We start from the raw sequence: 12,693 nt of genomic DNA, 5'->3' as shown, positions 1-12,693 counted from the left end.
TCTATCCCCCACGTTAGGTCAGTATAGCTACTGACCTGCTTTCTTTCCCCTTTTGACAGCCTTGTTACACAAATACTAAGGTAACATACGAGGAAGAATGAGGTAAAGACGGATGGCTTCAGACTTTTGCTTTTTTTTCCCCCTCTTTTTTAAATTATGGGCTTTTGTTTTCTTTTTTTAATTCACAAAGGCACCTGAGTAAATCTAGAGTATGCCCATCACCTGTTTAACAAGTAAGCCCTTCACCTAATTAAAAGAAAAGAATTGCGTGTTTTCAAAGGAGAATGAGCAGTCTAAGTTAAAAGGACCACTGAGGAGAATGTACGTGTGAAATGACAGAGCAAAAAGTTCAACTTGGTTTTGAGAATGTAGAATGAAGTGTCAATATATCTTTTAAAGGGGATCTGGATATTCTCATCCCCTGTCCTGATGATGATGAAAGGCAGATATAAGGGAATGAGTGGCTTTGTCACAGCAGATATTCACTGGCCTGAAGCCTATCATCCTTAATTTCACTGGAGCTCTAAATAATAAGTATGACAAATTATTTAAACGTTATACTTGAGTGATCATAACGGATGGTTTAAGAAGTACTTTAATAAGAGATTATGGCTTAGGCCTTCACATGGTTGGGTGACTCAGTTTGTTAGGTGCAGCTGCTGTGTTATAACTTAACTGGGTCCACTTTTAGTGTAGTTTCCCTGTAGTGCTTAGCACACCTCAGATCACAATGCTCTCTTTCTGTCCTTCATCAAGTGTGTACTCAGGGTATGCAAACTTTCATATTACTGTGTGCCACAAGGTGATCATTTCAAATATGCTGAAAACCTGTGCATATCTGATGTTTGAAATTATGCATTGAATAGTTTTCCTTTATCCAAGTAGATAAGTGATTTACAAGAACTTTTTTATGCCCAACATCTTTAATGGGTTAAGGTTTAGCCAGTCAATAGTGTTACAGACTGTTGGATTAAATTACAATTGTACTGTTGAAAATAGTTCAATTTGAGAATATCTTGGTACCTACTCCTCTGGCATTTGGCGGAGAGGGAATGGTTTTGTGAATTTTTCATTAAATATTTTTTCTTTTGATCTTGCTGTTAATAAATGTACAACAAATATGGACTATACAGGTGTGTGTAACAACAGCACATGCCAATTCATGTAAAGTCAATTTATGTTAAATGATTGACAAAATTTAGGAGCCAGCTTGTTTTCTTGGATTCTTAAAGTGACACTTGAATGGTTATGAAGTAAATTACATTTTTTCCTTTTTCTTCTTATATAATTTTAAAGGACATTTTAATCCCATTTTTTGTATCAAAATATACTGTCTCCATTAAAACTAGGAATTTATTTTTCTTGCTTCACACATCAGTAGTTAAGATGAATGTTTTAATTATCTCAAAAATATGAATGGTATCTCTTCTGCATACGGTTCCAGGGATACTGCTGACCTTATCCAGAGTAAATTGGATGATAGTGGGACTAATAGTTGACTGAAGTAGTCTAGCATGGAGGATTTTGTATTAAGAGGTGCATTGCTGCTTAAATTGGTTTCCTTTTCCATGGTTATGTGATTTCTTTATCTGGAACTCATCCAAAATTTGGAAATCACAACTATGTGGGATTTTTTTTATGTAAAGTGTTCATTAGGTAGAATAAAGTAACCCTTTAAACTGAAAGGTCAGCACAACATTTTAGCAACTATTGGCTGAAAAAAGTCAGTTCTAGCGACTGACATGGAGTATTTTCATGTAAAGATAATTACACTTGTACAGACTTATTCACATAAGAATATGTACTTAGATATATGGATAATATGTAAAATTATACTACTTCTACAGAAATATTAGTTGTTTTATGCCCGGTAGGGTGGACAGTTTACACTAATATAAATGAACTGTGTGTATTGTGACCAGTGGCAAGAATTCATCAAGGATAGGAGTGTAGTTTGTGGCCATGAAATAATTGTTCTTCTATGAAGTATATTGCTCCAAAGGAAGAATTTGTCATCATTGTCTTCATTATCATTATAGTTTCCATTTTGTTTATTATGTGCCTGATATTGTGCTGCTAGTTATTGTAATGTATGTTGGTATAATTATTTGTGTGTGTGTATGTGTGTGTGTGTGTGTGTGTGTGTGTGGTACTGGGAGTTGAACCCAGGGCCTCATACATGCTAATTAGTTGCTCTTCCTAGTCTTCAAAACAGACGTATGAGGTACATATTTTTATTCCCACTTTACAAATGAGAAAACTAAAAATCGTAGAGGTTTCATGAGACATTAACAATAAATTGTAGAGCTGGAAAATGTGAATTCTGACAGTTCAATTCCAGGTCCCTTGCCTTTATCAACTGTCCTGTAGTACCTCCTTTTTATGTAATCCATAGAGATTTATTTAAGGTTCACTGTGTGGATCACTGCTACTATTTTTTTTCAAAACACGGAGGATGCAATAGAAATAATGAGGGTTATATCTCTTGCCAACTTTAGTAGAAGCAGCATACTGTAATGGAAAGAGCTTTGGACTTAAAAAGATCAGAATTTGATCTCTGTATTTGTGTCTGTTTAGAGTGAAATAACTTTAAAAGAATCTAAAACCGGTTGCTGCTCCATATTGTATGATTTCATGCAATCACAATATATGAAAAGTTAAATATGCAGGGCATAGTGGCACTCCCTGTAAGCACAGCACTCTGAGAAGCTGAGACAGGAGGACGAAAGTTTGAGACCAGCTTGGACAACTTAGTGACTTAGGGAGAAACTTTCTCCAAATAAAAAATACAAATTGGTGATAGGATATAGCTCAGTGCAAAGGCCCTGTGTTCAATACCGGGTGCACTAGAAAAGGTAGGTATTTTGAGAAAGATTTGCCTTATGACTCTTTTAATTACTCCGTTTCTACAGTAATTTCCCTTATGTTGAACTTTTCAGGAACATGTCTGTTGTGAAAAAACAGGGTATGTGGGTATGATGGCACATTTTTGCTTGAAATGCTCAATTTATTTTTGAATTTTTACCAGTTTATCTACTCTTTCATACCTGGTTCTGTTCACTCAAATAGCTGTGTATCTTTAACCTTCTTCATCCATTTATGTATCAATATGTATCTGTCCTGGTACTGTATAAGCGTGTGGATGTTTTTTCTTCTGTTTTTGTTTGGCTGTTGATTTCTGTACGTGCAAGACACAAGACTCTACCTTGACTTAACTTGGATATCGTGGTTATGATAATGTCTGCAGGATTTATCTGCTATAAAGTCTTTATTTCTGACCTGTGTATTTACAGAATGAGCACGTCTTTCAAGACTATACAGGGCAGTATTGTGAGACAGTGCAAATAATCTATTTATCATCACACTTTTGCTCACTAATTTTAGTATCTATTGATTCTATGTTGAATAATTATTATAGTAACATTTGCCAAATGGTGCTGTTAATTTTTATACATATTCTATGTCAACTACTTAATTAAATTTTACTCTATAACTTTTCCTTTTCCAGTATTAATTTTTAATCATTTATCTATTTATATTTATCTATTCACTTGCTTATAGCAGTAGAGAGTTAATGAATATTTGTTTTATTGTATGCACTATAATTAATTAGCTCTTTTTAGTGTTTTTTTTTGGCTGAAATTACTCCAGATTTGGCTAGTAATCATCACTTCAATTGGCTTCAATGTACTTTCAATGTGTTTCCCTCATTTTTTTTTCCAACATTTTTAGATAGGGTCTCCGTATCTAGTCTAGGTTGGCCTAGAACTTGCTCTGTAGCCCAAGCTGGCCTCATACTTGTGATCCTCCTCTTTCCCAAGAGCTGGGATTACAGACAGTTGCCGCCATGTCTTATTGTTTTCCCATTATTGTTTGAGCATCTTCTGGTGGCACAAAATATTCTAAACTCATTTCTACAGTTCTTGTTCCAATCCTGGAATGAGCCATTTCTCCAAAGAGGTCTAATTCGTTTCACTGAAGAAAGGTGTTTAGAAACCGAGATCTGAGTGCTAGGCATGCTGACTGCCATTGTGGTGTCAAGGCTTTTAGTTCTCGGCACACAGAACTAGGATATATATCTATCTCCCCTTCATCAATTTTATGGAATGTCTATCTGTCTCTCTTACTTGAAAACCACAAATTTATAACAATACTTCTGACGGTAGTCCAAGACCACTAAATAAATATATATTTTTCATGTAGTGGGATCTTGCTATTTTCTGATATATCTCCCCAGACATGTTTCATGTTTTTTTCTGAGATTTTTTTTTAATTTAAAGAGAAAAAAAACCCCAAATTTCAAAACAACATAATAGGAGGGTAACAATGGTTAATACATTGTTTATTGTTATCTTCAAATTAGTTACTCAGAATTCAAGATATGAACATCTAATTGTCCAAGCAACATTAACACAAAACTTTCTTTTCAATAAAATAAGATAAATTAATAGTATAAGTATTTTAACTATTTTGTATACATATATATATATTTTTTTTTTCAGAGTCTTTAAGAGCTTGGCTTCTAGAGTCAGATCCAGAATCCAATTTTTAACAAGTGGTAACCTATGAGCCTTAATATCTTCATCGGAAAAGGGGAAATAACACCAATCTCACAGATCATCTTGAGGATAAAGTGACACTTTATGTAAAACGTTTCATAAGAGTAATATTTCACTTTTGTTGTTACAAACTATTTATCAACTTGCGATTGCCTTTTATCTTGTGGTAGTGGTAGTCAAACCTGGGCCTGTCACATGCCACACAAGTGCTCCACCACTCAGCTACATACCCAGCCCTGGCCATTTCTTTTGTGTGCTTGTGCTTGTGTGTGTGTGTGTGTGTGTGTGTGTGTGTGTGCGTGCGCGCATGCGCACACACACTTGTGTGCATCCACTGGGGATTAAACTGTGGATCTCACACATTTTCCACCACTGAGCTATACATTAGCTCCTTGACTTGCTGTTTCCTGCTACATTAATTCTCTATCTGATTTTGAAGGTCAGTTTTGAAGGTTGATCTTTGCACTCATCCAATCTTTTTCATTGCATTATCCAGCCTAGGTGAGATTTCCTACAATGCTTTGAGTACTGCATACATGTCGTGGTTTTTCATCTTAATTAGGATACTATGGATCCAAGTCTTTGCTCAGTACCAAAATAATGTTTACATTCATTCAGCAGATATTTGTTCAGCAAATCCCAAGTATTCAGAATTGTGTTTATAATTTTTCTGTTTCTGCCCTTATGGATGTATACTATCTACAAAATTATTTTATGCTAGACACATGAATAAAAGTGAATAAGAATGGCTCCCTACTTTCAGGGAGTGTGTATACTAGAAAGAATAGATTTAAAAATCCCGTGAAACTTTCCCTTCCTATTGTATCAGCTGTACCTGTATTTCAACATTTGTAGTAGTTAGCCCTCTTGTTTAGTATCTACATATATTTCTCCTAGCTTAGTATTTATGTATATTCATTTTAGAAACATTTTATTTAATGGGACTTTATCTGTTCTCTTTATTATAGACTAATTCAAAGCAATAAGTATATGTATAGCATTTGTTCATTTAACCAATTTATATAGTGATTTTTTTCTGACAAGGGCTTCCTTGAACTTTGCTATTTTATATTTTTAATTTTTAAAATCACTACCACTTCCTTGAATCAGTATTTTACAAATTTTTGGGCCAGGGATCAGTATTTAATTAAATTTTTATCAGTATTTTAAAAATCTTTGGGCCAGGGAGGAAGCTATCAGGATTTTAAAAATCTTTGGGCCAGGGATGTAGCTCTGTGGCAGAGCACCTGCCAGGTGAAGCAAAGGTACTGAGCTTGATTCCTCCATACCAAAACAAACAAACAAAGAAACAAACTTTGACATATGCACTAAGCCATAATATTTAGAAAGCTTATCTCATCGCATGATTTATGGCAGACTTTTAGTGGTTACTTTAAAATTTGATAGGGAGATAATATTACTTTCACTTTTTCAAAGTACAAGTACTACCTTTTTATTTAAGTTTAAAATAATTTTAACTGATACATAAAATTGTACTTATTTATAGGGTGTCATGTGAAGTTTTGATACATGTATGCTTAGAGTAATGTTTAAATTGGTTTAAATCTTCTCAAACTGCCATTTATTATTTCTTTATGATAAAAACATTTAAAATCTTTTTTAGTGTTCTGAAATGTATAGTAAAGTATCATTATCTATGGTCACCCTAGAGAACAATTTCATACTAAACTTCTGTCTCCTATTTCACTGTAATTTAGAACCTATTTATTAGTCTTTCCTCATGCCACTCTCCTTTCTACTCTCCCAGCCTCTGGTAACCATCATTGAACTCTCAACTTCTATGAAATCATCTTTCTTAGATGTCACATGTGAGTGAGATCATGCAGTACCAGTCTTTCTGTGCTTGGCTTATTTTACTTTGTATAATGATCTCCAGTTCCATCTACTTTTTGTTAATCACAGGATACCCTCTCTCTTCCCTCCCTCCCTTTCTGCCTTCTCTCCCTCCTTCCTTCCATGGTGGAAATTGAACCCAGGCCTTATACACCCTACCACTGCACTGTATCCCCAGCTCTGTACCACATTTTCTATTATCTGCTCATCCATTGAACATTTGGTTGTTCCCATTTCCTTCTATTGAGCATAGTGATACAGTGAAAATGGGAAGAGATAGGTGTCTCTTCAACAAGATGATTTCATTTCTTCTGAATATATACTCAGGAGTGTCAGGATGGCCAAGTGGTCTAAGGCGCCAGACTCAAGCTTTGTTTCCCACGTTCGGGGGTTCTGAATATATACACTGCTAGATTAGGAATGAGACTGCTAGATTATATGATAGTTCTATGTATTATTCTTTGAGGAATATTCTTACTTCATTCCATAATAGCTATACAGAATTGTATTCCCACCAATAGTGTTCAAGTTTTACTTTTTTCTTTTCTTTTAAATTTAATTAAATTTATTGGTACATTTTAGGTACACATGCTGATCATATTCATCATAGGGAATTTGTACCTGTACATGATATAGCTTGATCCTTTTTTCCCATTCCACTACCCTCCCTCAACCCTTCTTCCCCTCCTTATTTACAAAAGCTTTGTTTCCACTTTTCCTTTTTTTCTCAGTTTATTCTTTTCCTTTCTTCCTTTCCTCCTCCCGTCTTCCTGGTTCCATTCCCATTTGAACATTTTCTTCCTATTTTGCAATGTCCATTATACATTTTGTCCCTTATTTACACTTTTGGTTTCTCATACCAGAGAAACAATGAAGTATTTACACATGTATGTCTGATTTATGTTACTTCAGAGTATGGTCCCAAGGTGAATCTACTGAGCTAGAAATGCCTCAAGCCTATCCTTCTTTATGGCACAGTAGTACTCCATTGTAAAGAAAAAAAAAAGACATATTTTCTTTGTCCACTCATCAGTTGTTGGGCATTTGGGCTGTTTCCAAGATTTAGCTATTACAAATTGTGCCACTATAAATGTGGGTTTTCCCATATTGCTTGGCTTTGATGCTTTTAATTCTTTCAGGAAGATACTCAGAAGGGGAATAGCTAAGCCTAATGGAACCTGTAGTCCTGGTTTTTTGAAGAATCTTCACACTGATTTCCACAGTGGTTGCACCAGTACACTCCCACTAGTAATAGAGAAGAGTTCCTTCACCCCTGCTGCAAACTGCCAGCATTTATTATTTGCTGATTTCTAGATAATAGCCACTCTTTCTGGAATGAGATGGAATCTCAATGTTGTCTTAATTTGCATCTCTTGAATGACTAGTGATGGTGAGCATTTTTTCATATTTTTTTTGCTCTTTCTACTTCATCTGAGAATTGCCTATTTATTTCGGATGGCAATTTTTGGATTGGGTCTTTCAATTTGGGGGGATCTGATTTTTTTGAGTTCTTTATGTATATTCTCTAGATTTTCTATATTAGTCTATATTAACGTCTATATCAGTCCTTTGTCTGAGGAACAACTAGCGAAGTTTTTTTACCACACTGTGGGTTGTCTCTTCACTTTTTTCGTGGTTCTCTTGCTGTATAAAAGCTTTTTAATAAGGTGAGATCCCAGTTGTTGATTCTTTGTGATGGTTCCTATGTGATTTGGGTTTTGTTCATAAAGTCTTTGCCTACACCAAAGTCTTCAAAAGCTCTACCTATTCTGTCTTCCAGAAGATTTAATGTTTCTGTTTTAATATTTAGATCTTTGATCCATTTTGATTTTAGTTTAGTGCATGGTGAAAGATATGGGTCTAATTTTATTCTGCAGCATGTGGAAACCCAGGTTTTCTGGCACCATTTAGTAGAGAGGATATTTTCTTCCAGTGAATATATTTGGCTCTTTTATCAAAAATAAATACGTCTGGCATTGTGTTTGCACCTTCTAATCTGTTCCACTGATCATCAGATTTGTTTTTTTTTTTTTTGCCAGTACCATGCTGTTTTTATCAGGGTAGTTTTGTTTGTAATATAATTTCAAGTCAGGGACTGTGGTACTTCCTGCCTTGCCTTTGTTACTGAGGATTGCCTTTGCTATTCTAGGTCTCTTCTGGTTCCAAATAAATTTTAGAATTATTTTCCCTAAATCTACGAGATATGCTATTGGAATTTTGATCAGCATGACGTTAAATCACTATAATAATTTTGGAAGAATGGCCATTTTCACGTTATTGATTCTTCCTACCTAAGCTTTTTCTGATAACCTCTTCAATGTCCTTTTTAGAGTACTGTATTTTCAGTGTAGAGGTCTTTTACTTTCTTCATTAGATTGATTCCTAGGTATTTCATTTTCTGGATGCCATTGTGGAGGGTGTTTCCCTAATTTCTCACTGAGTTTGTTACTCAATAGGAAGGCTATTGATTTTTGATTGTTGACATCATTCTGGGGTTGAAGTTGTTTTCTTTTAGGGCTTGAAATACTTCAAGTTATCCTGGAGGGTTTGTGTTGAGAAGTCTGCTATGATTCTGTTGGGCTTTCCTGTAATGGTAATTTGTTTCTTTTTTTTAACATCTTTTAGTATTCTGTTCTTGTGTTAATTTCTGGACTCTTGACTATTAAATATCTTGGTGTCAACTTGTTTTGAACATGATTAATTGGAGTTAGAGAAAACTAAAGTTATGATGAAAAGCTGAATAATTCCCACTGACCTTTCCATGACCTTTCTAATTGGTCACATGATTTGGGCTATCTTTGAGTAAGTCATTCATATAACTTCTTAGGCCATTTATCTACAGGGGCCCAACTTTTAATTTTGTAAACTATTCATCCCCTTACTTTTTGCCCTGGATAGAATACGGAGCCTGTGCACATTGAATGCCTCTTCCATTTACCTCTTCCTACCTACAGAGCTAGGTAAGGGTCAGGGTCATGTCATGCTTCCTATTCACTGAGAGTTCCTGTCTCCCAGGAGAGTTTTTGAATGTAAGTTCCTTCTGTCTTTCATCTCCATTGCCTTTTCCATCTCCTGCACTGTAGTTGTGCTTATCAAGTTTACACTTAAATAGGTGTGCCTTTGCTTAGTACTGTCCCTCGCATTCATCTCACTTTAGTGATACTCTTGAAACTCCCTCTTTGGATTGATAACACCCCAGCCTTCTCCTCTTTTTAGGAAATCAAACTTGTACGTACATATGGAACAAGAAATTCCCAATCCGTTTTGTTTTCCCTGCATTTCCTGAATAACTAAATGAATTTGGTCTGCTTTTTAGCCCTGTAGCATGTGCAATTCAAATGTGTTACTCTGCACAATCACAAACTGTCTGTCGTTATGAGTTTTCCAGGTGGCAGTTGAGTAAAGGACCTTTACATTTGTGAATGATAGGGATCTGCCCTTGCCAAATTACTTTCCAGAATGGTTTACTAATTATACTCATATCAGTAGTGTATAAGAGAGCCTATGAGACAATATTAATAATTTTTTCCTCTCTACCGCTGTGACTATGGAATTGATGCTCAATTGATTGCCAGGTGGTTGTCTGATTTCACCCTATTCTCTAATGATTTTCTTTTAAAAATGTAATTATTCCATCATCTCTTCCCTTCTGAAAATAGGAACCATAGAACAAAAATGGTTTTTGAAAATATATTCTTGCTGATTAACATTATAAATGAACTACCCAATCATTTGGCTAAATGTGTATTATAAAGATTTTTTTTAATGGCTGTAATTCCTGAGGTTATTTTGTGAAGTGTCTTTATGTGATATCAGACACATAGGCTCTGTTCATTTTAACATACCAGATTCTCATTTTATGCATCAATGCTTGACTGTATTTACCTTCAGAATCTGTCCACATCCAACTGTCCATTATTCCTTTTGCAACTTCTGCTGGCCTTGAACCAGAAGTATAGTCTGTGATGGAATTTGCTACCCTGTTGAAATGAGAACCCTAAATCCCTTGTTATTTGCTAATTAAAGACAACCAAAAGCAAATTATATAAATAAAACAGAGTTTTGCTAAATTTAATTTTTTTTTTTTTTGTACTGCGATTAAACCCAGGACCTTCCCACTGAGCCACTGATCTTACTAAGTTGTTTCATTGTCGAAGCTGGGCTCAAACTTGTGATCTCCAGCCTCAGCCTGCCAAAGTGCTGAGATTATAGGTATGCAGCTAAATTTAATTTTTCACTGAATGAAATATAAATACTAGATTTACTTTTTAATTTATAAAGGGACTAAAGCATGATTCATGAAAATGTGCTACTCTGGTTAATAAAATGATGTTTTTGACAATGAGTAATAAAATAAGACTCTAAGAAATCCATTTAAGCGTATTATCGTGTTATAATTCAATGAAGTAATAATCTTTCTATATGTAAGAGAAGTGACTGGTTTGCTCCTAGAATTTGCTTTTCTCTTTTTTTGGTTATTGTTTTCTTTTTAGACAGGGTATTCTAAATTGCTAACCTGGGCTCAAACTTGTGAACCTCTTGTCTCTCACAGAGTGCTGCCATTATAGGCCTGTACCACCACACCACTAAGAATTTATCATAATATCCATGACAATGAGGCCTGAAGGAGATCGGGAAGTTTGGGGGGATGGTCTTGAGGACATTACTAAGTACTTCACTATATTCTGTATTTATGATCCTCCACAATTTTTCTAAAGGAAGGGAGGTCTTTTTCTGTCATAAACTTGCAATCTAATTGATACAGTAAAATGTTTTTGTATATAGAAAGACGCACACTAATTCGTTCTTCTATCAGATAGACTACTTCCTGTTGAATATGGTAGAAAACATAAAATTGTCTTAAACAATAAAGAAAAAAGGCCGGAGATATAGCTCAAGGGCAAAACACCTGCCTGGCAAGTGTGAGGTTGTGAGTTCAATTCCCAGTGCCAAAAACAAAACAAATCAAAAAAATAAAGAAAAAAAATTAGCTCACATAACATAAACTTGTAGGGTATACAGCCAAATAATGACACCATTAAGGATTTTGGATTTTTAATTCTTTTGCTCTTTATACTATGCCTATTAAGCTGATTAAAAGCATATTGCCTTTAAAGCTCACAACATGGCTGCTGTAATTCTAGGAGTCACATACAGAAACAACATTTAGCAGAAAAAGTATATGAACTGTTTTTGTTTATGCCTTTTAGCAGCAATGAAAACATTCTTAAAAGTTTCATACCTCCACCTATGTATTGCTTAGAACTGTGCTGTATGTGTGTTTACCCCCCAGTATATGTGGTACTGGAATAAGGCCATGTAAGTAAAGTTAGACCAGTCACTGACAAAGACCAGTCACTTCTGCCAAAACATGTGGTTGCCTAGAAAAGTTCAAAAGTGGTAGAATCCTACTCAAGTCAAGGAAGAAATAATTCCTGTCCCAAAAGGATAAAATATTTCTGTGCAATTGATATGTTTGTTAAATATCAAAAATTTTTTAAGGAAATTAATTTTTAGTTCATGTTTTACTACAAAATAGTAATGTTCATTTTGGAAAGTTGGTACATGTATATAATATATCTTGGTCATTTTCGATCTCTTTACTTCCTTTCCCTTTCTTACCCCCTTTCCCATCCACTTCCCCATTTCTAAGAGTTTGCCTTCTAATTTCCTATCATCTCTCTTTTATTATATTTATTTATTTATATTTTAGGTTTCTCAGTTAAGAGAAAATATCTGATATTTAACTTTCTCAGGCTGCCTTATTTTTTCTAATATAATGTTTTCCAATGTCATCCATTTTCCTGCCAATGATGTGATGTAATTCTCCTTTATGGATCAATAATATTAATATATATATTCATATATATGAATATATATTCATATATGTTCATGTATATTTATATATATATTCATATATATCTATATCTGTAATGGTTGATACATTGTGTCAACTTGAGAAGTTTAGAAGTTTAATTAACTGACGACTCAGCAGGAAGCCAGGGTCCATCCTTTGTAAACATCCTCATCCTGTGCAAGAGGAGGGCATAGAGATTGTGTGAATACTACACCTGCTCTGGGTGTGGGGTAGCCGGCTTATAATACAAGGAAGGAAAAGGGTCTTATTCTCCCCTCCTTTGCTCTTGTTGCTTTTTCTGTCTTCTGTTGCCTTAAACTATTGCCCCTTTGCCCTGCCATCCTGCCTTGGAGCCAGTTGATTATGGACTGAAGCCTCCATAAACTGTGAGCTAAAGCTTTCCTCACTTAATTTTGAGTGTCA

The 12,693-nt window shown here is 34.8% G+C and overlaps 1 protein-coding gene across 5 annotated transcripts in view; it reads left to right on the top strand.

Annotated features, from left to right (window-relative positions):
* Positions 1-12,693, top strand: part of Col4a5 (collagen, type IV, alpha 5) — a 240,931-nt gene that overhangs the window by 896 nt on the left and 227,342 nt on the right. The window lies entirely within an intron of this gene.

The sequence above is a fragment of the Chinchilla lanigera genome, unplaced genomic scaffold (assembly GCF_000276665.1).
Source record: "Chinchilla lanigera isolate Chin_1 unplaced genomic scaffold, ChiLan1.0 scaffold00089, whole genome shotgun sequence".
Lineage (NCBI taxonomy): Eukaryota > Metazoa > Chordata > Mammalia > Rodentia > Chinchillidae > Chinchilla > Chinchilla lanigera.
Note: the sequence above shows the minus strand (reverse complement) of the source record. Positions and strands in the feature narration are given on the sequence as shown.